General features: G+C 40.2%; 1 pseudogene; it reads left to right on the top strand.

Annotated features, from left to right (window-relative positions):
• Nucleotides 1-5,445: 5,445 nt before the first annotated feature.
• On the top strand, nt 5,446-7,040 carry LOC134348711 (myosin-9-like; annotated as a pseudogene).
• The last annotated feature ends 20,839 nt before the right edge of the window (nt 7,041-27,879 follow it).

The following is a 27,879-nucleotide window of genomic DNA, read 5'->3' as shown; positions in this document are numbered from 1 at the left end:
CCAAGGTCTGTATGGTTAATAAAGATGGATTAATGCAATTGAACAATCTATCGCTGCTTAAAACTGACAGAACCAATACCGATTGTGGCCGTACTTCTCACTGGACTCCTTGGAGGAAGCATGGCTGCTGATGAGGGATACAGGTGCATTTAACTTGGGCTTCTGTACCTTCCTCTGCAATTGGATCCTCGACTTTCTAACTGGAAGACCACAATTGGTGCGGATTAGTGATAATATCTCCTCCTCACTGACAATCAACACTGGCACACCTCAGGGATGTGCTGGTCAACTCTCTCTATACCCATGACTGTGTGGCTAAGTGTAGCTGAAATACCATCTCTAAATTTGCTGATGATACAGCCATTGTAGGTAGAATCTCAGATGGAGATGAGAAGGGCATACAGGAGCGAGATGTACCAGCTAGTTGAGTGGTGTCACAGCATCAACCTTGCACTCAATGTCAGCAAGACCAAGGAGCTGATTGTAGACTTCAGGAAGGGTAAGATGAGGGAATACGAACCAATCCTCATAGAGAAATCAGAAGTGGAGAGAGTGAACAATTTCAAGTTCCTGGGTGTCAAGGTCTCTGAGGATCAAATCTGGTCCCAACATATTGATGCAGCTATAAAGAAGGCAAGACAACGACTATATGTCATTAGAAGTTTGAAGAGATTTGACTTTTCATCCAAATCGCTTGAATATTTTTATAGATGTACCATGGAGAGCATTCCAACAGGCTGCATCACTGTCTAGAATGGGGAGGAGGTGCTACTGCACAGAAGCGAAAGAAGCTACAGAAAGCTATAAAATTAGTCAGCTCCATCTTGGGTACTAGCCTCTGTTGTATTCAAGGCATCTTCAAGGAGCAGTACCTCAGAAAGGTGGCATCCACTATTAAGGACCCCATCACCCAGGACCTATCCTCTTCTCCTTGTTACCATCAGGTAGGAGATACAGAAGCCTGAAGACACACACTCAGCGATTTAGGAAAAGGTTCTTCCCCTCTGCCATCCGATTCCTAAATGGACATTGAACCCATGAACACTACCTCACTTTTTAAATATATATTATTTTGGTTTTGCACTATTTTAAATTTATTTAATATACATATATATTTACTGTAATTGATTTACTTATTCATTTTTTTCTTTCTATATTATCAGGTATTGCATTGCACCACTGCTGCTAAGTTAACAAATTTCACAACGTGGTGATAACAAACCTGATTCTGATGACTGTTTGCATAGACTGTTTGGAATTCAGAATTTAGGATCGTCGGCCTTGCTGCAACTTCAGTGGTTTAGAAGCGGGATTATGGATGCACACGGTCTTCGGCAATCGGTTCATATGATTGGTCAGGGTGATGGAGTTTTCAATTCTGTGCTAATCTTTGATTTGTCTATTGCTGCTCCTATTCCACCTCAGCTTTAATTAATTAGACTTTAAAATGGCATGTGTCATATGGACCATGTATGGCAATCTGAACGGTTAGCAGCCAGTATCTCTCAGCATTTCTGCCAATGCCCCCATGCTTGAGGGTCATGTTGAACATGACTTTACATCACTTCTTTTGACTATCTTTTCAACATTAGGCAGTGGAGAGCTAAACGAAGAAAACTTGTTAATGGAAAAGGTTCTTGGGCATCCAGACACAATATCTTGTTCATTTTAATCTATTGACTTCAATGTTGGTGGAGCTATAGTGAAACTTCAGAGTCAATACAACTTCATGGAGGATATTCATGTTGGCCTGGTGGTCTGTCCTTTTGATCCTCAGGATTCAGTGCAAGGCACCACTCTCAGATTTCTCAGTGTGGCATTAGATAGATGCATAATTTCATTAACTTTCCAAGACAGACTGTCACAGGTTGAACAAAGTGTTGAGTCAGTGCTGGACTTCATCACAAGTGCTTCATGTAGACGGCATGGGGGATAATTAGCTTGATGTTGTTGGAGAGCCTTTGTCTTGGTGATGTCCAAGTATAGGCCCAAATTCTCATATAAAGCCTTGAGGAGACCAAGCATCACTTGCAGCCCCTTTATAAGGTGAGCCATCATGAAGTATTGTTTACCAACTGCTGATTTCAAATGTCTTTGGTGGTAAGTTTTGTTTTAGTTTCAAAGTTCGAAGTAAATATTTTTACCTGTTGAAATAAATGTCACCACACACCCAGCCTTGAGATTCTTTTTCCTGAGGGCATACTCAGCAAATCTATAGAACAGTAATTATAAACAGGATCTATAGACAACAAAGTGTGCAAATGCAAATACAAATAAATAGCAATAAATATTGAGAGCATGAAATAAACAAGATAGAGAATCCTTAAGGTGAGAAATAGAATGAGTGTAGTAATCCCCTTTTGTTCAAGAGCCTGATGGTTGAAGGGTAGTAATTGTTCTTGACCCTGTTAGTGTGAGTCCTGAGGCAATTGTACCTTCTACCTGATGGCAGCAGCGAGAAAAGAGCATGGCCTGGGTGGTGAGGATCTTTGATGATGGATGCTGCTTTCCTATGACGGTGTTTCATGTAGATGTGCTCAATGGTTGGGAGGGCTTTACCCTTGATGTACAGGGCTTTATCCATTACCTTTTGTGGGATATTCCGCTCAAAGGCATTGGTGATCCCACACCAGGCCATAATGCAGGCGGTCAGCACACTGTCCACCACACATCTGTAGAAGTTTGCGAAGCTTTTCGATGATATGCTGAACCTCCGCAGACTCCTGAGGAAGTAGAGTGCTATCGTGCTTTCTTTGCAATTACATTTATATCATGTGTCCAGAACAGATCCTCTGAGATGGTGACACCCGGGAATATAAAGTCACTGACCCTCCCACCTCTGATCCTCCGATGATTACTGGCTCATGGACCTCTGGTTTCCCTCTCTTGAAGTCTACAATCAGTTCCTTGGTCTTGCTGACGTCAGGTGAGAGGTTGCTGTTATGACACCACTCGGCCAAATTTTCAATCACCCTCCTGTATGCTGATTTATCACAACCTTTGATACGGCCCACAACAGTGGTTTCATCAGCAAACTTGAATCTGGTGTTGGAGCTGTACTTAGCCACACAGTCATAGGTGCAGAACGAGTAGAGCAGGGGGCTCAGCACACAGCCTGTGGTGCACCTGTGCTGATGGAGATCGTGGAGGAGGTGTTTTTGCCAATCTGAACTGACTAGGGTTCGCAAGTGAGGAAATCCAGGATTTAGTTGCACAAGGGCGTATTGAGGCCCCGGTCTTGGAGTTTGTCGATTAGTTTTGAAGGGATGATGGCATCAGATGTCGAGCTGTATTTGATAAAGAACATTTTGATCTATGTATCTTTGTTGTCCAGTTGTTCCAGGGCTGTGTGAAGAGTCAGTGTGATGGCATCTGTTGTGGACCTGTTGCTTCAGGAGGCAATTTGGAGCGATATGTTTCAACAGCAACCTCTCAAAACAGCTCAGCACTGCGGATGTATGGCTGCTGGGCGATAGTCATCGAGGCAGGTTGACACGCTCTTCTTGGTACGATTGAAGCCCCCTTGAAGCAGGTGATATCACACCCTGCCGGAGCAAGAGTTTGAAGATATCCATGAATACATCAGCCAGCTGGTCAGCACAGCTCTTCAGTACTTGGCCAGGTACTCAATCTGGACCAGATACTTATTTTGGATTCATTCTCTTGAAGGCAGCCCGCATGTCACCTTCAGATACTGAGACCAAAGGATCATTGGGAGACATGGGGATGGGTGATGCTTCCTCCCTGTTCTGGTGGTTAGTGAGCATAGAAAGCATTGAGCTCATCTGGAAGCAAAGCTCTGCTGTCTCCTATGTCACTAGATTTAATTTGTAGGAAGTTATGGCACTCAAACCCTGCCACCGCTGTCGAGTATCCCTCGTCGATTCCAATTTAGTTTGGAATCTCTGCTTCGCCCTGGTGTAGTCATTCAAATCTTCAGATGAGCAATAGTTTTAAAGTGATCCAGATGAATTTTCTTTCTGTCCAGTCTGGATACGAATACCAGGATATCAGTGTACTGTGCTCTTTTGGCTCCTAAACATTGAGTTCAAGGAAGGAGAACTTAAAATTCAATTCAGCTAAAGATTGTCTTATCTTCCCCTTGGATGCAGTGCTTGGGGTGATTATAAGTTTAAGCCTTTCTTAATCTAACCACTCAGAGATCCTGAAGGTTCTAAGGATTGAATCTATTCCTCAAAAGCAAAACTTCAATGTGTTGCGTTCTGTTCATTTGCAATATGTAAGTATTTAGTATGCATGTGAACCCTCCCTGTTATGCAGGTGCATGTGGGAGGTGGAAGGGGGGAATTGTGGGACATAACGGTGACGGCCCTCAGGTACTGAAGGGAGACACTGAAAGTAAAGTCCTTGTTGTTTGGCTGTTAACAGTGGTAGCAGAGGATGGTTCTCAATTATAGGATCCTGCCAGCAATTGATGAGAGCAAGCCTTAAGAAAGCTGGAAGGATGAAATTGGAATATGGACGTGTTATGGAACAGGGGAAGATGAAGCTAGCCTTGGTTGTTATGTGGTTGCTTGAGCAGAGTGAATGGGAAATGGAACTTTGGTGGAACACTTGAAGGAAGATGATGGTATGAATACGCTAATAAATACACTTGACTCAGATTTTCTGAAAGAAGAAAATTGGATTTATGAAGCATATTCAGATTTGGACTAAATTTATAGAGACAATTCTAAAATGTGGCTGATTATATTATTGATTTTGAACAAAAGTACAGTTGCATGCGTAAGTACAAAATGGAACTTCCTGATGCTGTATTAGCTTTTAAATTGTTGGATACTGCATGACTAGACATACAGGACAGACAGCTCGAGTTAACTGCATGCACAGAACTTACATCTGCATCTATGAAATCAGCACTAAAGAGGATTTTTGAAGAAAAGGCCGCTAAGACAACAGTCGGAATTAGTTTGAGTCAGGAAATAGCATACTTCACTGAGCAGAAACAAGGGTATAGCAGGCATAGATCCCAGAGGGACCAAACAAAGATACCATCACCTGGTACAAGTTCAATAAGTAAGTATGGTAGGAGATGGAAATGTGTGGTACATCTGAGTATTTACCATTGGGCAAGAAGCTGTCCACATAGAACCAAACAAGTAAGGCTAACTGAAGAAAATAACAAATCCGAAGATGTAGAAGAGTGCCATATCACTTACTAATGCAGAGATTTGATGATAGAATCTCTAGGACTTGCTATTATTGGTACAGCATGCACACATATGGTGTCTGGAGAAAAATGGCTCGAAAGCCATGTAAGTGAACTAAACCCGAATGAAGTGCAGAAACTGATGAACACAGATACACTGAGTAGCAAAGCATTCAAATTTGGAGATGGAAAGATTGCACATTCCACCAAAAGAGTGAAAATTCTCGCAAAAAATAGGGCAGACAAAATGTTATGCTGAAACAGAGGTGGTATCAATGAACATTCCATTACTCTTGAGCAAATCTTCCCTGAAGAAAGCAGAAGCTGTACTGACAATGGAGAATGACCAAGTGACGATGTTTCAACAGACAGTGTCTGTTGAGCTCACCAGCTCTGGACATTACTGTCCAGATAAAGACACTACTGAGAACCAATGTGAGAATGAAGTAGTAAGTGTCCTCCTGGCTCAGCTGACTGAATCAAAGAAGTGCCAAAATGATGGCTTTGCATCCCTGAAACATGCAGAGGAGGCTAAAAAGAAGCAACAGAAAGACATGGAGTTCTTAACTCATTGCTTTGATGGGAAAGCATCAGCCTATGATAAATTGGAAAAGGCCAAGAACTTTCCGTATCAGGAGTTGGATAATCTAGTTGTGGGCCTGGACCACCAACGGCAGATTGTTTCCAGTCTTGAAAAGAAACAGAAGAAATTTGATCAGTTGCTGGCTGAGGAAACAAACATTTCCTTAAAGAACAAAGAGGGGCGGGATTGTACACAGGCTGAAGCATGCGGGAAAGAGACTAAGATACTATCGCTGACCTGTGCCCTAGAGGAGGCAATGGAACATAATGAAGAGATGGATAAAATGAATAAGCTGTGGTGTGCAGAGAGGGAAGAGCTCGTCAGCTGCAAGGGTGATGCAGGGATGAGTGTACATGAGTTGGAAAAGTCCAAGTGTGCTCTGGAGCAACAGGTGGAGGAGATGAAAACTCAGTTGGAAGAGCTGGAGGATGAGCTCCAGGCCACTGAAGATGCTCATCTACTTCTGGAAGAAAATCCACAAGCCGTGAGAGCTCAGATCGATAGGGATCTGCCGGGCAAGGTTGAACAAAGCGAGGAAAGGAGGAGACATTAACTGATTAAACAGGTTTGTGAAATCGAAGCAGAGCTGGAAGATGAGCGAAAGCAATTGTCCCTGGCTGTTACTGCCAGTTAAAAGTTGGAGATAGTTTTCAAGGAGGGACAAACAGAAGCTTCAAACAAATGCTGCGATGAAGCTATAAAACAGCTCCGCATACTGCAGACTCAACTGAAGGACTATATCCATGAACTGAATGATGCTCGCAGCTCTCGAAGGGAAGTGCTGACCCATTCCAAACAAACTGAGAAGGAACTGAATGAAAAACAATAGTTATAGGAGGAGCTTGCTGCAGCTGAGGGTGCAAAATGTCAGACACAACAGGAAAGAGATAATCTAGTTGAAGAGATTGCAAGCAATAGTTCCAGAAAATCTTTGGCTCTGGATGTGAAAAGATGCCTTGAGGCCAGGATTGCTCAGCTGGAAGAGGAGGTAGAAGAATAGCAGACGAATGCTGAGATGGCTAATGCTAGACTCAAGAAAAGGTTGATCAATTAGATGCAGATCTTTCTGCTGAACGCAGCAATGCACAGGAGGCAGAAAATGCTCATCAACAACTCGATCGTCAGAACAAAGAGCTGGAAACCAAGTTGCAGGAGATGGAAAACGCTGTTAGATCCAAATACAAGGCAAACTTTGCAGCACTGGAGGCGAGGATTGCTCAGCTCGAGGAACAACTTGATGCAGAAATGAGGGTTAGAACCAATTCCCATATCCTAATGGACATTTGAATTGTTTGGATATTTGAATTGCCTTAAAATGTTTTTTAAATTTAATTTTTAAAAATATATACTTAAAAAGGCTGGGAGATTGTTGAGTTCTGTTCATTTGCGCTATGTAAATGTCTAATACTCATGCGCGTGCTCCCTGTTATGTGCGTGCACAAGGGAGATGGAAGGGGGGAATTGTGGGACGTAAAGGTGGCAGCCCTCAGGTACTGAAGGAAGATGTTGAAAGAAAGGTTGTTTAAACAAAATAAAAACATGTTGTTTGGGCATTAACACAATGCTGACGGGCTACAGTGAATCTTCAATGTCAAAGGCCAATCCAGTGTTGTAGCAACCTAATTAAAAAAAACCTGGGTGATGACACTGGTCTTTTCAATACTGTCTGAGGTATAACCTAGACAGAAGAGTCTTGCTCATCGTTGACAATGCTTCTGGAGACAGCATAACTCATGCAACAATAAATGGCATAATGTGGAAATTATAGCCAGACCATTGAGTGGGTAAACTAATCTGAAAAATTTGAAGATGTTATTAAGTTGGCAGATAAGCTGGATTTGATAAATTAGAGCAGAATGACACGTTAGTGAAATCAGATGGCAAAAAGCTCACAAAAGGGCATCTGTACGAATCTGAGCAACAGAGACTGAAGAAAGACAAGAAGACACATACAGAAGATCATTACCAACAATTTGTTATTGGAGGCATTTTGCCATATTGATAAAAACAATGATCCTAATGGAGTGCAGCATCAGATATGGCCATACAATGGAAATTGGCATCCTCTATTGTTAGGAACTTTATCAGAGGAAGAAGCGGAGAGCTGTACAAATATGGCTGACAAGGGAAGTCAAAAACAGCATAGAAGTGAAACAGAGAATTTACAATTAAAAAAAATTAGAGAATTGGGAGACTTTTAGAAACCAACAGAAGGCAACTAAAAAAGCAATGAGAGAAAATATGAAATATGAAGGCAAGCTGGACAATAATATAAAAGAGGATACCAGATATATAAAGAATATATATCTTTATATATATTATAAAGAGAGGCAAGGGTGGACATTAGACCACTGGAAAATAACACTGGAGTGGTAGCAATGGGGAACAAAGAAGTGGCAGAGAAAATGAATAAGTATTTTGTGTCAGTCTTTACTGTGGACAGCACTAGCAATATGCCAGAAATTCAAGAGTGTCAGGGGGTAGAAGTGTGTGTAGTCACTGTTACTATGGAAGAAGCGCTTGGGAAGCTGAGAGTTCTGAAAGTAAATAAATCACCTACACCCCATGGCTCTGAAAGAGATTGTGGAGGTATTAGCATTGATCATTCAAGAAATAGTTTCTGGATGTTAGAGTCCATTATTAAGACCATAAAATATAGGAGCAGAATTAGACCATTTGGCCCATCGAGTCTGTACCGCCAATTCGTCATGGCTGATTCAGTTCCCTCTCAGCTCCAACTTCTTGCTTTCGCCCCATAATCTGTCATGCCCTAACTAATCAAGAATCTATCAACCTCTGCCTTAAATATACCCAATGACTTGGCCTCCACAGCTGCCTGCGGCAACAGATTCACCACTCTCTGGCTAAAGAAATTCCTCCTCATCTCCGTTCTAATAGGGTGTCCCTTTATTCTGAGGCTGTGCCCTCTGATCTTAGAGTCCCCCACTGTTGGAAACATCCTCTTCACATTCATTCTATTGAGGCCTTTCAACATTCAATAGGTTTCAATGAGATCCCCACTCATTCTTCTGAATTCCAGGGAGTACAGGCCCAGGGCCATCAAACACTCCTCCTATGATAAGCCTTCCAATCCCGGAATAATTTTTGTGTGCCTCCATTGAACCTTCTCCAATATCAGCACACCCTTTCTTAGATAGAGGGCTCAGAACTGCTCACAATACTCTAAATGAGGCCTCACCAGTGCCTTATAAAGCCTCAAGATTACATCCTTGCTTTTATATTGTAGTCCTCTTGAAATGAATGCTAACATTGCATTTGCCTTCCTCACCACTGACTCAACCTGCAAATTAACCTTTAGGGAATCCTACACAAGGACTCCCAAGTCCCTATTTCAGCTTTTTGAATTTTCTCTCCATGTAGAAAATAGTCTACGCTACCTACCAAAGTGCATGACCGTACACTTACTGACACTGTATTCTATCTGCCACTTCTTTGCCCAGTTTCCGAATCTGTCTAAGTTCTTCTGCAGCTATTCTGCTTCCTCATCATTATCTGCCCCTCCCCCTATCTTTGTACCATACGCAAACTTGGTTACAAAGCCATTAATTCTGTTATCCAAATCATTGATGTATAACGTAAAAACAAATGGTCCCAACACAGACCTCTGTGGAACACCACTGCTCACCAGCAGCCAACCAGAAATGGCTCAACTTATTCCCGCTCTTTGCCTCCTGCCAATCAGCCAATGCTCTATCCTATCTTTCCTGTAATACCATGAGCCCTTACTTGTTAAGCAACCTCAAGTGTGTGGCACCTTGTCAAAGGCCTTCTGAAAATCCAAGCACACAACATGCCCTGTTTCTATTTTGTGTATCCTTCTTGTTATTGCTTAAAAGATTTCCAACAGATTTGTCAGGCAAGATTTTCCCTTAAAGAAACCATGCTGACTTTGGCCTATTTTATCATGTGCCTCCTAACCACATCCTTAACAATTGACTCCAGCATATTCCCAACCACTGAGGTCAGACTAATTGGCCTATAGTTACCTTTCTTCTGCCTCTCTTCCTTCTTGAAGAGAGAAGTGACATTTGTAATTTTGCAATTCTCCAGAACCATGCCAGAATCTTTTGATTCCTGGAAGATCATTTCTAATGCTTCCACATTCTCTTCAGCCACCTCTTTGATCTCTGGGCTGTAGACCATCTGGTCCAGGTGATTTATCTACCTTCAGACCTTTCAGTTTCCAAAGGACCTTCTCCCTACTCCATTCACTTCTGCCCGCTGACACTCTCGAACCTCCTGGATACAGCTAGTGTCTTTCACCTCATCTGCCATTTCTTAGTCCCCCATTACTTGCTCTCCAGCATAATTTTGCAGTGGTCTGATATCTATTCTTGTCTCTCTTTTACTCTTTATATATCTGAAGAAACTTTTGGCATCCTCTTTAACATTATTGGCTAACCTACCTTCATATTCCATCTTTTCCCTCTTTATGACTTTTTAGTTGCCTTCTGTTGGTTTTTGAAAGCTTCCCATTACTCAAGTCAAATCAAGTATAGTCAAGTTTATTGGCGTTTAACGATATACATGTAAATAATGTATATAGAAATGAGACGTTTCTCCAAACCAGGGTGTAAAACACATAACACACATAAGTCTCTGAGTCTCTGTGCCAGACTCATTGCCAAGGGCCTGATCACTGAGGCTCACCCCTCCCCCAAACAGGCTGATCCCTCAATAGCATCTAAAATGGTATACCTATTACTGAAGGGAATGGCCACAGGGGTACTCTGTGCCGGTTTGCCATTTCCCTTCCTGCTCCTGTCAGTCACCCAGTTACCTGCTTCCTGCAGTCTAGGGGTGACTACCCCCCCCTATAGCTCCCACTTCGCGCTTCCTCAGTCTCCCGTTTAAGCCAGAGGTAATTGTGCTGTAGCTCCAGTTCCTTAACACATTCCCTGAGGAGCTGCAGCCTGGTGCTCCTGGTGTAGATGCAGCTATCTGGGTGGCTGAAGGTCTCCCAGAATTCCCACATCTCATACAAAGAACATAACACTGTCCCCGGAGCCATTCTCACTGCAATAACTATGTACTAACCGATGAGGAATGAAGAATAAAGAAGAAGAAGAAACTTACCGGATACTTACCTCACCCAAGCCTGATGAGCCAAAGCCAAAGCTTCCCCACTCTAATACTGGCCACTCACACAATGCTGCTCCATTTGCACCTGCCTTCACACTTGCAAATGAATCCCATTCACTGGTTGGCCACAGTTCAAACTCAAATTAAGGACGAGGTTTTGGGAGATTTGAGGGCACATGATAAAAGAGTTCAAGGGTCCTTAAGGGAATATCTTGCCTGACAAATCTGTTAGAATTATTTGAGGAAATTACAGGATAGAGAAAGGAGAGTCAGTGGATTTTTTTAACTTGGATTTTTAGAAGGCCTTTCACAATTGCTGGACATCAAGCTGCTAAGCAAAATAAGAGCCCATGGTATTACTGGAAAGATACTAACATGGATAGAATGAATAGCATAAGAATAAAAGGGGCCTTTCCAGGGTGGCTGCTGGTCACTAGAAGTGTTTTGCAGGGGTTGGTGTTGGGACCACTACTTCTCACATTATATGTTTATAATCTAGGTTACAGAATTGATGACTTTGTGGCCAAGTCTGGGCTAACATAAAGATAAATGGAGGGGCAGGTAGTTTTGAGGGAGCAGGGAGTTTGCAAAAAGACTTGTACATATTAGGAAAATGGGCAGATTATTGGTCGATGGAATAGAAGGTAGGGAATTGTATTGTCATGCATTTTGTAGAAGGATAATGGCGTAGAGTATTTTCTAAATGAATCAGAGGTGCAAATGATCTTGGGAGTCCTTGTGCAGGATTCCCTAAATGTTAATTTACAGGTTGTGTTGGTAGTAAAGAAGGTAAACGCAATGTTAGCATTTATTTTGTGAGAGCCAGAATACTGTATAAAAGTTAAGATATAATGCCAAGGCATAGGTCAGACCACGTTTGGAGTACTGTGAGCAATTTTCGACCCCATATCTAAGGAGGCATGCGCTGCCATTAAAGAGGTTTACAAGAATGATTCTGAGAATGAAAGGTTTAACAAGAGGAGCGTTTGGTGGCCCTGGACCTGTATTTGCTGAGTTGAGAAGAATGAAGGGGGTTGTTATTGAAATCTAGCAAATATTGAAAGGCCTGAATAGAGTGGATATGGAGCAAACACTTTCAATATGGGAGAGTTTAGGACCAGAGGACACAGCTTCAAAATAGAAGGATATTCCTTCAAAACAGAGATGAAGAGGAACTTCTTTAGCTAGAGGATAATGAATCTGTGCAATTCATTGCCATAGACAGCCGTGGAGGCCAAGTCATTGGGTATATCTAAAGTGGAGGTTGATAGTTTCTTGATTAGTAAGGAAGTCAAAGGTTACAGGGAGAAGACAGGAGAATGGGGTTAAGAGGGATAATAAATCACCTAGGAACGAATGGCAGAGCCAAAAGGGGCCAAAAGCTCTAATTCTGCTGCTGCAGAGATTTATGACCCTCTAAACGAAAATATTTTACCTTGTCTCTGTCTTACAGTTCAAGTCTTTAGTCTGAAGCATTGGCCGTTTTAGATTCTTCTACAGTAGAATATATCCAACCCATCAAAATCCCACAGGATACTATATGTTTGATGGGTCTAAAATGGTACATTATTTATGAGATGTATCTTCTATTATCTTAATTTATGATTTGAATAATAATATAACATCATTTTCTTACTTTACACCCTTGCTGTGTTTTTAAGCATTAAGATATTCTTAAAGCCGTTCTTGAGCTCTGTGTCACTACCAGACTTTTCACATAAAAGCTAAAGGGAAATTATTTATAAATGACCAGTTTTAACTTCACACACCATTATCCCAGAATATAAACCTTTCCAGGAATACTAAGTGTGCTAAATATTCTTTGGCAAGTGACAAGGCTGTTCTATATGCCAACCCATTCTTCTCACCAAGGCCCATTCAGCTGTTCTGTGCCCTCAATAGTCCATTTTTATAGTGATATTGGGAGAAAATTCTTGTCTGCATTGTAGAATTCTCCTTCACAAAATTTCTCATCCTTGATGAAACATGGCAAAGTCAGATACAACAAACTTCTCTTAACTGGTCTGTTAAGTCTTCTTTTACAAAGGAACATTCTCATTTTTATTCTGGACTCTCTCATGCCTTTATGTCCGCCCTTTAATGTAATGGCCAAGGCTAGAGCAGAGTTTTATAGAGGGGGAACGTCGAGGGAGGGATAATAGAGATGGAGGTCAGCATAATTTCTTTGCTTTTATACTTTATTAATAGAACAAAGGATTGTGTTTACCTTATTAGCTTTCTCAGACTGGCCTGCCATGTTTAATGATTTCTGCACCAACACTCTAGGTCCCTTTACTGCTAGGCACCATTTTAGAACTATCTTTTATTGCTTCTCATTCTTCCTATCAGGAGTTTTGAAGCAAGCTTGCATTAAGATGATATAGTAAAAGAGTAATTATGTGATGGGAATAATATATCATTAAGTCAGGCAGTTGATGATGAATGAAATCATTTATCAGTTTTAGAGCACCTGAATTTACAACTGATAAGATCCAAGTTTTTTCTGCAAAATTTGATTTGTTACACATAAGCACAACTGGATATGCATGAGCAGATTAAGAAATATCACACAATATCTCAACCCTCTTTAACGATGCATACCTATATTAAATTGTCATAATCTCTTCAAAGAGCTTTCATTTCACCACAGACAAAATTTTGTGGGGCACTGGTTATTCTCTATGTAATCAAAGTGTGCTTCATATCAATGCAGTTAGCATGAAAGACTTGCATTGGAGCAAGTAGAAAAGTATCTTCATCACCTCAATACACATTTCTTTTTGTCAGAGATGATGTGTCGCAGTTTGAATGAACTGAAACCTGTTGAAGACAATGTGGATGTTTTCATGAAAACCAAGCATCCAGAGAATATCCCCAAGTTGCACTTCATTCTTAGAATAATTTAATAATACCCCATAATCTTGCATAATTAAACAACGGTGCTAACACTGTTGCACCAAAACTTAAAAAGAATGGGAAATGGAACTGGACAGACAGACAACAGGCATCATTTGATTGAAATTGCTGCAGTTTGAACAGTGAGTTTAAATTGTTCTCTATAATACTATGACAATCCCAAAACTGACGTGTGATGCTACAAGTCATGACATAAAGACATGTGGATGAAGTATAGCAACAGCCTATAGCACTTACTTTGTGTAATCAGGACGAAAAAGAAATTATTTGAGTGGAAAGTATGTAGAAGTATGTAGTATGTAGAAATTCCATCATTTCTAATTGGGAAGATGTTTCATTCTTTTTACAGATCACAAAGCATTATTAACAACCTTGGGATCCAATACAACAGCTCTAACATTAACAGCTTCCAGGATGCAGAGAAGCCATCACAAAATGATTATATGATTGAATATAATTCATTAAAGCAAAATGAAATTGCTGACAGTCTTGTCAAGATACTAAAATTGCATGAGTTGTCTGATTTGGCTAGTGGAAGTACAATTTTCATTGTTCCTGTAGATGAGGATTGGTTAGGTGACACAAAAGTAAAAAGACACATTCTGAGAGGGAGGACCAGGTTGGACAATGGCCTAAATGAAAATTTGCAACCTATTTATAATTGCTGGTTTTAATTGTCAGTAGGCCAATACTGCTTAAAGTGAAATCATGTAATTACTCCAAGTGTACTCTGAAAATAGATTTTAAATGAACCACATATGGAACCTACTGGGTCTGTCAATTTGATCGCCTTTGCTATGTGTGATTTGGCCAAATATTTGTAAACATTTAGAAGAAGTCTTGTCAAAATGCATGGTTTACCAGCAATGTAGGACATTATCACCCAAGATAGCGCTGCAATCACAGAAATGGATGACTTAATAATTTCAGTCCGTTAAGCTGAGTTTATTGTCATGTGTAAATGTACAGTGAAATATAGCCTTAGGAAAAACTTGCTGCCATGGAATCACAGGATTGTAGGTACAGGTAACAGTAGAATATAAATTATACTAAAATTATACCATACAGTGAAAAAAGAGACTGTGAAAATGCAAAAATGTAGTGCAAAAATATACAAGACACAAAAGAAGACAAACTCTTGGGAGTGCAGAGTGGTCCGCAATGCCCCTTTGCTGAGGAAAGGTTACAGTGTGCAGGCTGTTTTAAAAATCTGGTTGTGGTAGGAAAGTACCTGTTCCTGAACCTGATGGAGCAGGCTTTCAGGCTTCTGGAGCTCATGCTTGACGGTAGCAGTGAGAAGATGGCATAACCCAGATAATAAGAATCCCTGATGATAAATGCCATCTTCTTAATATAGATGTTGTCAGTGACTGTGCCCATGAGGGGCTGGGCTGTGACCATTACTCTCTGTGCATTGGAATTGCTGCACCGGTCAGGAGATTTTCAGTTGTGCACCTGTAGAAATTAGCGTATCTGGTGACATACCAAATCTCTTTAAGAAAGTAGAGGTTTTATTCATGATTGCCTCAGTGTGCTGGACTCAAGACAGGCCATCTGAGATGTTAGTATCTAGGAATTTGAAGCTTACTTTCTCCGTATCTGATCTATGCATGAGAACTAATATGTGGTCTCCTGCTTCCCATTTTATAAAGTCAACAATAAGCTCCTTGGTTTTGTTGACGTTAAGCGTGAGGTTGTTTTTGTCGCACCGTGCGACCCGATGTTCTATCTCACTCCTGTACACTGACTTTCCCCACCCACAGTTTGTTCAAAAGCAGCGGTGGTGTCAATGAATTCATAGATGGTATTGGAGCTGTGCTTAGGCACACAGTCATGGGCATAAGGAGAGTAGAATAGGGGTTAAGCATACAACCTCTGAGGTGCACGTCCACTGATAATCAATGAGGGGGGTATGTTGTTATCAATCAACGCATCAACCTTGTTTCAAGTGGCGTAGACCTAAAAGAGATTATAGATGTGTAGTTATTTATAGAATAGTAGAATGTACTACTGAAGAACTAGGTGGATCTTCGCTAAGTACAGAGAACCAACAGAATTAGTCTTTGGCGATAGACCACTGTTCACTACGTTTATTTGAGATTGCTATGCAATGTAATGTCATATTGATTCTTCAGTATCATCCTGCTTCCAGTGGGGCTGCAGGAAGATTTGTATGAATTACAAAAGAGGTTTTGATGAAGCAAGTGTTGCAAGTTTCTCTATGAATCATTGAAAGGTTAACTTCTTGTTTAAATGCTGTCATGTACAGTACTATGTTCCACTCATCATCATACATCATCTTTTTCACGTGGAATTGATTCCAGTGAGCCCAATTTAGAGAAAAGTGCAGAGAGGCAATAGTTGAAACTAAAATCAATGATTTGAAGCAGATCAAAGCAATCCACCAAAATGGAAGTGTTGGATTCACCAGACTGGAGAGCAAGTATAGTACTCTGTAACGGGGCCTTGGTAAACTAATGATACTTAGTAAGGACTGATAATCAGGTCATAAATATCCATGTTGATCATATGACCACAACAGGGTACATACTGGAAGAATCTAAGATAAATTGTGATGATTAACCCGTTCCTGATATTGACAATGGTGGAAAATTCCAGAATGACAGTGAGTTAAGTCAAAAGGTTATAAATTCTTCCGTTCAATAAGCTAACACTACATCAAAGATATGTACTTAGCTGTGAACATCAAACCAATCAAGGGAATATGTCACCAGTCTAAATCTATAATAACCATGCGCATATGTGAAGAGTATTCAGATATGAGTTTTCGAAGAAAGGTAATATTATGCTGTATGTGTGTTTTATATGTAAATGTGTACGTAATTCCATCATAAGTTCCACTGCCCAAGGCCCACTTCGAAATACTTTGTATAGTATCACTCACTAATAAAATTGTAGTTTAGATTTTTATATTTAACTCTTTGGAATGGGATTTTAACTTATAATCAATTGAATCAGTAACACCCACTGAATCACAGCTGTTATCTTGGAAGAAAAATGTATGTAAAGATATCCTTTCTCTATATCATATCCAGATTGTTACCTTTCTTGGCTGTGATTTCTCCCACTGGTTGTGATACGCAGAGTATTTTTTTCTCAGTTAATCTGTTTTTTTTGTATTTGAAGAGAGACAGAAGTTGGCTGGTTCTGTAAGGCTTACCAACAGCCTCAACTTCTTCTTTCCTTTACACCTGCCTTGGCTTTGGTTTACTGTCTTATCCCAAAGAGATCTCAAAAATAGGAATATATTATTTATAATTCTTAAACTCAAATCTCTGGAATGGGACTTCAGATCACATGATTCTGATTCAGAAGCAAATGATCTCAACTTGTGACAAAATGGCCTTCCCCCTAAGATAAGCTGTCTGCCTTTATATCAAGATTCAAATGTCTGACTACCCTACTGCATGCAGCTAATGAGTATCATGGATGACATTAATAGCACAATTGATGGATTAAAAGGATCAGGCAGCACAAATATCATATGCTGCCAAGCCAACAAAACAGGCATATACAATGTCCTGTTTGCTGCATGCTCAGTTCTGGGCACAATTGGATTTTTGAGCTCAAATGTTCTGGAGTTAATTCAAGGTGGTAATTTAATCTAGGTTTTTAATAGATAGTTATACAGTATCATACTCAACCTTTGATCTCATAGTGCATGACATCCTCTGAAATTATTGGTTGTATTGTTGTCTGGGCATTGCTTTCAGAAACACTGTTGAATAGTTTTGAGCCTCAAATAATTTAATTACTGATGCTCACAGAGCAATTTTAACACTGCTCAGCTGTCATGTAGCCTCACCTGGTGGGACTATAGAGTCATAAAACTACCCCTGTATTTCAAGGCTCGTGGCATTTCCATAATAATGGTAAATTTCATTGGAAGTGCATCATGAGAAAACAGCTCTTCCACTAAAATCCCCTAAAATCATTCCTCATATGATATACCTATGTTTTTTGTCAGGTATTTTGAATAAATGGAGAATGCTTGCTGGTGTCTATAATGGAAGAAAAATCCAAGTTGACATGGAGATTGGGGAACAGTTTTTAATGCAGCATTTACCTCACAGTAATATTGCTGGTATAATGCTGATAAAGTAAGACAAACTGTGTGGGGTTTCAGCATCTGATGACATACAGTTTTTGGGAAAGTGCATATTTTGTTGAGACAAAAGTCACATTGACATTAGTGTTATGACTCAGAAATATAAAACGCATCCAATATATTGGAAGTCAAATAACAAAAACCACTGCAAACTGGCACTTCTAAATGTCAACTTGAGAAAATCAATAAATTTAGCTCCCAATTATCCAATACATACTTTTTTCTCATGTCTTCTCATATATTGCAGAATAAGCAATATATTATTTCTTAAGGCATCCGTTAGTCTTGTGAGACCATGGATCTGCGCCTGGAAAGTCTTCACTCTCCAGGGCGCAGGCCTGGGCAAGGTTGTATGGAAGACTGGCAGTTGCCCATGCTGCAAGACTCCCCTCTTCACGACACCGATGTTGTCCAAGGGAAGGGCAAGGGCCGATACAGCTTGGCACCAGTGTCGTCACAGAGCACTGTGTGGTTAAGTGCCTTGCTCAAGGACACAACATGCTGCCTCAGCTGGGGCTTGAACTCACGATCTTCAGATTGCTAGTCCAATGCCTTAACCACTTGGCTACATGTCCATTATTTAGGATATTACTAACATCCTTCTGTGAAAAATTCCTGAAGCTTCTACAAAAATAATCAATCAGAAATATTTTGCAATGGACTGAAATTGTCATTAACAGATACATTTTCTAATCTTGTTTTCCATAGTACTAATAACCCAACTTTCAGAGTTACTCTCTGAAATTTTTCTTGGAATATCTATTTGGCTAGAAATTGGATGAATGAGGATGTTATTTTCAACGTTCAAGGAGATCCAATTTCAATGAAACATTATTTCCAAGAGAAATTGATCAATTTACTGGGAGTTACACAATTTACCTTCTGGGAACTTGATTAATGTGTGTATGGGCCATGATTGAGAGAGTGACATGTCCAGAAACAGCTATTTATGATCATGATGCTTGCTCAATTTTATGTTAAAGGTAGCTGGCTGTTAGATCCCAGTCTGTGAAGAATGGCATTGAGGATCTCCCTCAGATACTTGGCCATCACAGTGGCTTTCCCTTGGATTTCCTTAACTAATCCCTATCTCTCTTGTGACATGAAAGACTTCTTGTCCTATAGCACTCAAATCATCCCTACTGGTCACTGATCTGTCACTCCCTGCCTACTGCTACCTTCTAAATTCAAATTTACCTCACTGTTGAACCAATTCTCATCCAAACAATCTGACCTAATCCTTACCTCAACATCCCTAACAATCTCCTTACAAACTACCCTTAGCCCACAACCTTGACGACTAATTGCAATTTTTGATGAAGACTCTGATCCTTCGCATTGATATTCCATTCCCAACCTCTAGGCCTCTCCTTCCCCTGCGACACCGTAACTTCGCTGATTTACAGTATTCACAGCAAAGTGGAAGTGCGCAAAGGAAAATCCTTCAAATGTGCGAGGTACATTCAGAGTGATGCTGGAGTTGACGTTCAAGGCCGAGACCCTTCAGTACTGTAAAATAGCTTAGGCCTTGTACTCTGTGCAGCACTGGGAATTTGAAAGGAAGCACCTGTTGGCCCATCACATTAAGATGTCTTTGCCTGCACTTGTTTCTATACATCTAAATTTTTCCTTAAGGAAAACTGCTTGTTTATTTTATGTCAGCAATAACATTTTAGCTAATTCCAAGTAGCCTATGACCATGTTGTATTTGTAGTGCACAGCTGTTTAATTATTATCAACTTATCACAACGGTTGGTGGAGGACAAATATGAGGTTTATTAGCTTAACTGGATAAATTTCAATAGATGCACTGGGCCCAACTTTACAGTCAAATCAATCCAAGTCAAATCACACATATTGGCAGCAAATTGCAACACATTTGTGCAGTTAATTTTGAAAAAAATCAGATGTTGCTTTCTAAAATGTATTGCTCCTCTTGCGTCAAAATGGCATTTTCCTTGTGTTTCTGCATTCAACCTATCATCACTGAGAACTTCCTGTAATACATCATAACTTTGAACTCAATTCACTCCAAAACACAAAAGATTCTGCAGATACTGGAAGTCCAAAGCAACACACACAAAATGTTGGAGCTACCACTTCTCAAACCTCAGGCTCTTGAATAAAAGGGGATAAGTACACTCACTTGCCCTATCATTGAGATGCTTCCCATGACCAATTATCTCACTTTAAGGGCTATTTATCTCATTATCTCATGACCTCGTTATTCATTGCTATTTATTTACATTTGCATTTGCATAGTCTGTTGTCTTCTGCACTCTGGTTGATCTGTCATTGATCTGTTATAATTAGGAAAATTAATCTCAGGGTTGTATATGGTAACATAGACTTTGACGATAAAAGGAACTTTGAACTCAGCAGGTCGGGTCAGGAAATGAATAAACTTGATGAATTAAAATGAATCTTGAAGGGTCTCCATTGGAAACATTGGCTATATATTCATTTCCATAGATGCTGCCTGACCTGCTGAGTTCCTCCAGCGTTTTGGCTGCGTTGCCTTCAATTCAATCCAGGTTTGCTTTGACTTGTTTTTGCCTATAAATCCTCCTCAACAACTCTTTCAGTCTTAGTTTCTGACAAATGATATTTGTAGCAATAAAACAGTTAAACAGCTAACGAGAAGTTTCCAAGATTATCCCCATGTTCAATGTTAACAGGGTGTAGCATGCTCGTGCTAAAGGAAAAGGCCATACCATTTACAGTTATGTTCAACCAGAAAGGCTGAAGTGATGACATATCTCAATTCCTTCTGGGATTTCCTCCATCACAAGGTTTGGTGAAGCAATGGCAGATGGAATTTAATCCAAATAATTGTGTAGTGGTACAGATTGCGAGGTCTGACAAGAGTAGAACATTCACCTGAAATGATAGGGTCCTAGGTACTATTATCGATCAGAAGGGCCCTGGAGTACAGGTCCTCGGGTCGGTAAAGATGGTGATAAGGGGGATAATGTGACGATCAAGGCATATGGAAAGTAGGATACAACAGCACTGAGGTCATGCTACAACATTATAAACCTTTGGTTAAGCCTCACCTGGAATATTGGATGTAGTTCTGGTCTTCACACACTTGGAAGAAGCTGAATGTACCAGACAGGATTCAAAGGGGGTTTACCACTATAGTGCCTGGGATGGAGAGTTTCTGTTATGAGGAGATTAGATAGGCAGGATTTGTTAGTCTTTGGAGCAGAAGAGGCTGGGGTTTGGAGGGAGTGGATGCAGGAGTACAAAATGATGAGAGACATAAATGAAGTGGATAGTAAGAAACTTTTTCCTGATAATGGAGTTGTCAAAGCAAAGGTAAGGGGATCTGAGGATAATATTTTTATCTAGGGAGTGGTTGTGATCTGGACCACAGTGCACAAGGAGACGGTGGAGGCAGGTTCTCTCACAGCATTTTAAAAAAGTATTGGGATGAACCTTTGGATCATCAAGGCATGGATTGCTGGAAAATGGAATTAGTGTAGCTGGGTACTTTATGGTCAGCATTGGCATGGTGAGTTCAGGGGCCTATTTCTATGCTATATGGCTACGACTAAGGCTCCCCCTCCTTAATCCAATTTTGATTTCCCTTTGAAAATGAAAACAACTGCAGTTGCTACAAATCTGAAATAAAAACAGAAGCTGCTGGGAGCACATAGTCATTCCTGTTCTCCCTTTCACTCCATTTCTCCCGCCTGATTTGACACAGAATTAATCATTCTAATTTAACAGACTGGCCCCATTTTTGCTCACTAAAAAGACTTCAATCAATGCGATTGGTCACAGATGAACTCAGTTGCTATCCCTAATCACACGGGTGCACGACAATGAAAAAAAGGACATTAATTTGGACCTTATAGTAACTCCTCATGGAAAAGGCCATCAAAGTAATTGTACATGGGTAAGTTTGACAAAGAGTCAACTAACTTTCCTCAAGGGAGCATATGATTGTTTATTAGTATTAGCCTAAAGCTAGAATGAAACACATAAAATACATGCGTCAATTTGTGCAAACAAACTAATCAGGAGATGTACTCAATTCTTGAGTGACTCCAATGTTCTTAGCACCAGTACTCTTTTCCAAGTACCTTTTCAAATACTGATCTTCTTTAATGTCAAGAGCTACTTCCTCACTGTAGTGCATTGTCACTTCTCATCCTACATTCCCTTACACACTCAAAAGCACTATCAACCCTTCTTCTCTCTTCCAGTGGAGACATAAAGGACTCCAGATGCTGGAACCTGGAGCGAAGGAAATGGACAGGTGACATTTCCAGTTGAGATGTTTCACCTGGACTGAAAAGAAAGAGAGGGCTTCTTTCTCCATTCCTTTCTTTCCAGTCAAGAGGAATGGACTTGACCTGAAACATTGACTGTCATTTGCCTCTGGCATAAAAATTTCAAGACATAGACTGGTGAAATAGGCAATTACACAGCAGATGAGGTCCAATACAAAACATATATGAAGACAAATGTTTTGATAGGAAAGCTGAGGAAGGGCAGTAGGAACAGAGAGAATGAAATACTAAAAGTAAATACTATATGGAATCTTTCAAACTGGCAGAATAAGCTGAGATGGCTGTTATTAAAAAGCATATTAGATTCCCCAGGATTTCTAAAAATAGATTAGATGACCAAAGCAAGAGAAGAAGCTCTGCTGAATGTCCATAAAATATTTGTTGTGTGCGTTTGATTCTAGGCAATTGGAAGTGACACAGTTAAGGAAAGAAATCCGAGCCCTGGAGAAAGTATAGAGCAAAGTAACTAGCCTTGTACCTTTCCCACCCACCTGACTTCACCTATTACCTTCTAGCTCTCCTCCTGCCCGTCCCTCCCTCCTTTTAATTCTGGCATCTTCCCCCTTCCTTTTCAGTCCTGAAGAAGGGTCTCGGCCTAAAACATCAACTGTTTATTCATTTCCATAGATGCTGCCTGACCTGCTGAGTTCCTCCAGCATTTTGTGTGTGCTGCCTTGGATTTCCAGCATCTGCAGACTTTTCTTGTGGTACTTCATAGGTAAGAAGCTGGAATTATTTTTCCTGGAGCAGTGCAGATTAAGAGGAAATTTGACAGAGCCACTCCAAATAATGAAATGTTTTCAGTAAATGGATAAGAAACACTACCAATGGCAGCAAGATCTCTATCTTTTATCAGTTATCTCAATCTGTGCCCTTTGGTTACCAACCTGGAAACACAGCAATCCCAAATCAAATGTTCTACAAGACAATTAACTTTTCAATTGGGAAAACGGAATGCTTACTTCATCACCTGGACACAAGTCCAATGAAGAAATAATGGCAGAGATGCCTTAAAGAAAAAATAAACTGTGGTTATTTTTCTGCAGTTCCTCCCCTGTCAATATGCTGCTCAATTATACTCTAAATTTCCTAATCTAATTCATTCTTTCTGAGGAGATCAAAACCATAGAATTTCCTCCATCTGCAATCTGCAGCATTGCAGTGCTCATGATTGGCATCATTCAACTATTCTCTCTTGATTTACAACCAAGAAAAGTTTGAAGATTTGAATCTGCAGTCTGAGCAGGTGTTCATTAAGTCTACCCTAACCTACGCTCTCTACAAGGTAGGTGTTACCCTATTATGTTATTACATAATCATTTTGTGTGCCCGTTTTGAATTCTTTTCAAGTTCAAGTTTATTGTCATTCAACTGTACACATGTATACCACCAAACAAAGCAATGTTTCTCCACACCAAGGTGTACAGCACAGTACACATAACTCACACACAATACGTAAAATAATATTACCACAAATAAACTAACAAATAATAAAATATATTCCAAAAGATTGACATTTAACATAAGTCCATTTATGACACAATTCAGAAATAATTATGTAAAATAATGCTATTGGTGAGGTCAGGGTGGTGGCAGGGAGTTCAGTAGTCTCATGGCTTGGAGGAAGAAGCTGTCTGAAAAAAAGATATCAGCTTACTTCAGATAAGCATCTAAACAAATGACATCTATCTTACTGTGATTTTAATCCTGTTGAGGTACCATATTTTTTGAACCAGTTTCCACTGAACTCAGTATTAAAGAAGGAACAAAAGCTAATGGGGCAGGTTTCCAAAGAGATACAAGCCACTATGAAGAGGGAATACAACTTTCAGTTGCTAATAAGTGGATGTCAATAATAGGAGCAAAGAACCATAAATGAAAAAGATTTCTTGTCATAAAATCCTTGACACTATAATGGGTCCATCTTTACCATTTAGGGTGGTTTCAGTGAGGAGAGTAAAAAATGCTGGAAAGCCAAATTATCCAGAAAGCTCAGACCTATTACATGAATATATCAAGTGTAGCAAGTGGGGAAGGTATAGCCAGGAGTAGGCTGGTGAGTGGATGGGATCGAATAAAATACAGTTCAGGGAGGCAATAGTAGGCTTGGATCTTAATGTGCCTTTTACAATGGTCCCACCTGATTTTGGGCCAGATTGAGGGGAAAAGTGCTATCTTATTTCACATTTGTCAAATAGCATCATACTGACTCATTTTGTTATAGAATATCCATCATCATGCCAAAATACTGTAGTTGCACTTATTTTAAGCTTCTTTGATTGGCCATTTGTTACAAAAATATTCTCCAGAAAGATATTCATACATTTATCCAATAAAATAAACATGGAATCAAAATACATTTTCTTAACTTCTAGCTTTAAACTCAGCAAACAGTCAGCATCTGATAGATATACACATTTTCTAGTGATTTGTATTTGTCAAACAAAGCTAAAGATGTATCCCTGAGTTCCCTAATACTCATAGGCAAGATCAAACGGAAGTTATGTACTACTTGCAGTGAGTAAATCTTAAAGCAAGACATCCTTTGCATCTGACCAGGTCCAAATCACATCCTAATTGTTTAAGATAGCACAAAACTGGAATATTTCAAAAGTTCAGGAGCAGTACTGCGTTGTGCATGGATGTTGGTTCTTATTATGTTGACATAGTAAGTCATTAAACTTCAAAACACTATCAAATATAGTACAAAGAGAAATTTGTCCCTGGAAAGACAATCTCAAAGTTGTATGTGCTGACATGAAGGTACTCTGATAATAAATTTTACGTTGAACTTTGAACTTTGGTGCTTTCTTGAATGAAAGATTTGTTACCCCAGGCTGGCCTTCTTGCTTATGTTCACGAGTGGCCTGCAAACATCTCTTGACTCATCTGAGAAATGATAAAGCTTAAGACAATTGTTTTTACTAGTCTAAGGAATTGTACTTTTAGTTTCATGGTTAGAAAAAGCATCTTAACTATTAAGTTGTTGATTCCTATCAAGCCCTATCCAAAATGCATAAATGTAAGACCAAATATAAAGAAAAAGGTGCAGACAATATTTAATAAGTTATTTGTCTGAAGCATGAGAGAATATTCGGTGTAATCAGACTGCATATATTTGACATATGTACAGTATTTATGATTACATTAATATTGTTTTCCAATACATTTATTTTAAATCAGAGTGCATTTTTGCAGTACGTATTACTTTATAACCATCTCAGGAAGTCATGAAGATATTAAACACTTCTCCAATATTTATACAAACTGTTGCACAAATAATTTGAAATATATTCCTGAGAAATGTATGGAATAATTTGGTAAACTTTGAGTTGCAGGATATTGATTGAATTCAAGACGAGCTCTGCTGTTAAAATCTCTCGTGTGCTCATCTTACAACATGTTCTCATTAATTACAACCTTGAATTCAGTGAGTCTCAGTGAAGCAGTTAAGCAATTAGGTTAAGGAATTTCTCTCTGTACCATATAATGATGAAAGATTAAATGGATGCTATTTGAATATAATTTGCATTTTAGTGTGACAAATGAAGTGTAACCCTCAATATTAGAAATTACTAACAATGGACAGTATAAAGCACTATGACATTGCTAGTCTAATATAAACTTCAGGACCAAGGGTGTCAGCTTGCTGAAATAAGAGTTATAGGTCAAAATTATGCTGGCTGTGGTTCCAAGTCAATCAACACTTCCTTGCAACTAAGTTCTCTGAGGAATCCACCTCCCTGATCCTGTGCCAGTATGTGTAGATGTACAAGGCCATGCAAAAACACAGAAGTACCACTGTATAAGCTAGATGCTTTCCCATTGTTTGTGAAAGACAGGTGGATTTGCATTTATACAGTGCCTTTCATGGCTTTAGATGCTTCAATTTGCATGCCCTTAAAATGTTGTTGTAATATGCCACTGATTAGTGAACAACAAGCTCCCACAAATATTTAATATATATATATATATCACCAGGTAATTTCCTTCAGCAATATTGACTGAGGAATGAGCATGAGCTAGGACAGCAGAGGTAATTGTTCCTTAAAATTTGTGCTATGAAGTCTTTTACATTCACTTTTCTAGTTCACCTACCAGCCCCGACTAGGAGTTGAGGATGCCATCGTCTACCTGCTGAACCGTGTCTACGACCACCTGGACAAGCCAGCGAGCACTGTGAGGGTCGTGTTTTTTGACTTCTCCAGTGAGTTCAACACCATCCGCCCTGCTCTGCTGGGGGAGAAGCTGACAGCGATGCAGGTGGATGCTTTCCTGGTGTCATGGATTCTTGATTACCTGACTGGCAGGCCACAATACGTGTGCTTGCAACACTGTGTGTCCGACAGAGTGATCAGCAGCACTGGGGCTCCACAGGGGACTGTCTTGTCTCCCTTTCTCTTCACCAGTTACACCTCGGACTTCAACTACTGCACAGAGTCTTGTCATCTTCAGAAGTTTTCTGATGACTCTGCCATAGTTGGATGCATCAGCAAGGGAGATGAGGCTGAGTACAGGGCTACGGTAGGAAACTTTGTCATGTGGTGTGAGCAGAATTATCTGCAGCTTAATGTGAAAAAGACTAAAGAGCTGGTGGTAGACCTGAGGAGGGCTAAGGCATTGGTGACCCCTGTTTCCATCCAGGGGGTCAGTGTGGACATGGTGGAGGATTACAAATACCTGGGGATATGAATTGACAATAAACTGGACTGGTCAAAGAACACTGAGGCTGTGTACAAGAAGGGTCAGAGCCGTCTCTATTTCCTGAGGAGACTGAGGTCCTTTAACATCTGTCGGACGATGCTGAGGATGTTCTACGAGCCTGTGATGGCCAGTGCGATCATGTTTGCTATTGTGTGCTGGGGCAGCAGGCTAAGGGTAGCAGACACCAACAGAATCAACAAACTCATTCGTAAGGCCAGTGATGTTGTGGGGATGGAACTGGACTCTCTGATGGTGGTGTCTGAAAAGAGGATGCTGTCCAAGTTGCATGCCATCTTGGACAATGTTTCCCATCCACTACATAATGGACTGGTTGGGAACAGGAGTACATTCAGCCAGAGACTCATTCCACTGAGATGCAACACAGAGCGTCATAGGAAGTCATTCCTGCTTGTGGCCATCAAACCTTACAACTCTTCCCTTGGAGGGTCAGACACCCTGAGCCAATAGACTGGTCCTGGACTTATTTCCTGGCATAATTTACGTATTACTGTTTAATTATTTATGGTTTTATTACTATTTAATTATTTATGGTGCAACTGTAACAAAAACCAATTTCCCTTGGGATCAATAAAGTATGACTATGACTATTCACTTGAGAAAGCAGACAAAGCCTCATTATTTCCCAGTGGCCAACCATTTTAATTCCTGTCCCCATTCCCGCTCTGACAGGTTGGTCCACGGCCTCCTCTTTTGCCATGATGGGGCCACTCTCAGGATGGAGGAGCAACATCACATATTGCATCTAGATAGTCTCCAACCTGATGGCAAGAACATTGATTTCTCCTTCCAGTACTTTTTGTCTTTTTTTTTTCCCTTCCCCCTTCCCTCTTCTTCTATTCCCCACTATGGCATCTAACTTCTTCTCTCACTCCCACTCCTTCTTCCCATTCTCCCATGGCCTACTCTCCTCTCCAATCAGATTCCTTCTTCCCCAGCCCTTTACCTTTCACAC

The sequence above is a fragment of the Mobula hypostoma genome, chromosome 6, assembly GCF_963921235.1.
Source record: "Mobula hypostoma chromosome 6, sMobHyp1.1, whole genome shotgun sequence".
NCBI classification, from domain to species: Eukaryota; Metazoa; Chordata; class Chondrichthyes; order Myliobatiformes; family Myliobatidae; genus Mobula; species Mobula hypostoma.
Note: the sequence above shows the minus strand (reverse complement) of the source record. Positions and strands in the feature narration are given on the sequence as shown.